This window comes from Lepidochelys kempii, chromosome 1, assembly GCF_965140265.1.
Source record: "Lepidochelys kempii isolate rLepKem1 chromosome 1, rLepKem1.hap2, whole genome shotgun sequence".
Classification (NCBI taxonomy): Eukaryota; Metazoa; Chordata; order Testudines; family Cheloniidae; genus Lepidochelys; species Lepidochelys kempii.
Window position 1 is genome coordinate 21,782,350 of NC_133256.1, and position 2,788 is coordinate 21,785,137.

At 40.1% G+C, this 2,788-nt stretch overlaps 1 long non-coding RNA gene across 1 annotated transcript; it reads left to right on the forward strand.

Annotated features, from left to right (window-relative positions):
- Positions 1-986: 986 nt before the first annotated feature.
- On the forward strand, positions 987-2,399 carry LOC140900354 (uncharacterized). The gene is made up of 3 exons (XR_012155614.1): positions 987-1,069; positions 1,172-1,290; positions 1,805-2,399. It is a non-coding gene; the product is annotated as an uncharacterized lncRNA (long non-coding RNA).
- Positions 2,400-2,788: the final 389 nt, after the last annotated feature.

The following is a 2,788-nucleotide window of genomic DNA, read 5'->3' on the forward strand; positions in this document are numbered from 1 at the left end:
ATATCAAGTTGAGCATCCATAAAATGAAGAACCATCACCCGGAACTCTGAGCCAGGGATGAAATCCAGTTCTCCAGGATAGTATTCAACTGCCTTTACCATGAAACCATCCTATCTCTTTCTGGAGTTCCCTGCTTCTTTCACTAGTCACTGAACAATGTATTCACTATTAAAAACAAAGATTTGATTTTTGATTGTTCCATGGCACTTTTCAGCTAAGAAAAGTTTTTGGGATTTTTGAGTTCAATTACTTCTGTTTGGGTTTTATTGTTTTATTACTGAAATGTTTATAACTAAAGAGTGAAAACAATTCTGGGAAGAGAAAAAGGAAAAAAAAAAAAACCCAGAGAAGAAAGAAAATATGAGCAAGAGTCCTTTACCCTAGTGAATGTGTTGATAAACAGTTGTATGTTATTTTGCATACCAGCTGCTCCAACTAGAATGTACAACAAAACGGTTTAGTGTCTTAAAATTAGCCAAACTTCTCCCACGTTTGATCAGACAGTCAGATAAAAAGGTTGACTTCCCCCACCCACTCCCCTTTTCCTAAAATCTTGAGGGGTTATTGGCAACAGCTTGGCATGCATGTTGGAGCCCTTGAGAATCAGATTTGTAGAGTATATTACTCATTGCTGACCAATAGCTAAGGAATTAGGAGCTAAGGAGGTTGTGTGTAGGTGGCCACTGTATACACTATCTTAAATACTGAAGCTTTTTATGGGAGCCGTCGGGATCATCCCTAGTGTTTTGGCAGAGTTGAGGGACACGGTGTTCCTGCCTTCTGGGTTATTTTTTTTCCCCGGGTGAATGAACTGACAAATCTGTCTCTCCATGTAAGAAAATGATTTTTTATTCACTGTGGGAAAGTGAGTGTTACATGGGGGAAAAAACATGTTTCACATTCTCTCCACATGATGAATTTGAGCTTCATGTGGAGATAAACCAGAAATACCCATGAAAAGGGCTTTGGTTTTTACATAGAGTTACAGGAGACTCCCAGACTTGTTTGACTGAAATAAGCAACATAAAAGGAGACCCTGTACCCATTCCCTGGTGCAATGCAACTGAAGGTTGGATCAGCATTTTCATTCTAAACTCTGATTTTCATGGTTTGTTTTAAAGATTTACTCCAGACATGAACTTGACATGTAATATTTTGTACTTTGCCACAGTCTTTCACCTGAGGAGCAAAAAGCATTTGGGGAAGATTAATCAAGTAAGCCTCACAGCACTCTTGTGGGAAGTAAGCACCAGAACAACCATATCAAGGGGGAAACCGAGGCACTGAGGGGTAAGTGGCTTGCCTACAGTACAAAAGCAGAGAGAGGACTAGTGCACAAGAGTTCTGGTTGCCAGTCCTCTGCTGTAGCCAACTAACCACACTCTCTTCCTCCTTGTATTGTTTAAAGATGGCACTTTATATTTTTCCTCTTTTGAAAATGTTTAAAACAACATTGATTCAATTTTTACAAAATGCCTCTGGCTTATCATCAGTTCATGCAGCTTTATGATAAAATATAATAAAGTAGCTTTCACTTATACAGAATCATCCTGAATGATCCTAACCCACTTTATAAATGTAAGGTTTGCTTCACTCACCACAGATATGTAGCCACCTCTGGGGTGACATACAGCAAATGTTAACACACTACAGCAAAACAATGTAACAGATTAGGGCAGGGCATTTTAAACAAGCATCTCCAATGAAAACTGCAGAGGGGATTTTAAATAGATTGCAAGTACTGGAGCTGGAATTTGGCGAGAACTTTGTGGATAACCCTCTCTGTTATTGTTTTGTTTTCCAGCACTTTCCTGGGAATCTTTAATACCCAAGGGTAGGCAAGTAAGACCTTGGTTTTACCACTCATCCACAAGGAGGTGCCTCCAGCAGCATACTGGCCCCTGGGACATTGGTTCTGCACTTTCTCTAGCACTTCAGGGTTCCTTGGACATCTCCCATCCAAGTACTGAGCTGCCCTGGATCTGCTTCTATAGTGATATCTTATAGGCTCACAATACAAGGCAGCAGATCTGCAGGTGAAAATCTGATTCAGGTACCAAGGGAAAGGACTGTAAAGGTCTCAATATTTTTCTGATCATCTCTTCCCAGAAAAGGGCTAGTGGTTGAATGGGGGGTACTGCAGGCCAGTATGCATTAGCGGAGTCCTGGAGGGAACGCTTAACCCACCTCTTTCTGCAGTATGGCATATCTGGCTCAAGTCTATTAATTTTTAATATTAGTAGTAGTATTGTAGTAGTACCCCGTGTGATCTGTAAAACCATCTGTCATAAATATAAAGGGAAGGGTAAACCCCTTTGAAATCCCTCCTGGCCAGGGGAAAGCTCCTCTCACCTGTAAAGGGTTAAGAAGCTAAAGGTAACCTCGCTGGCACCTGACCAAAATGACCAATGAGGAGACAAGATACTTTCAAAAGCTGGGAGGAGGGAGAGAAACAAAGGGTCTGTCTGTAGTCGTCTTGGCCGGGGACAGAACAGGAATGGAGCCTTAGAACTTTTAGTAAGTAATCTAGCTAGGTATGTGTTAGATTATGATTTCTTTAAATGGCTGAGAAAAGAATTGTGCTGAATAGAATAACTACTTCTGTCTGTGTATCTTTTTTGTAACTTAAGGTTTTGCCTAGAGGGGTTCTCTATGTTTTTGAATCTAATTACCCTGTAAGATATCTACCATCCTGATTTTACAGGGGGGATTTCTTTATTTCTATTTACTTCTATTTTTTATTAAAAGTCTTCTTGTAAAACACTGAATGCTTTTTCATTGTTCTCAG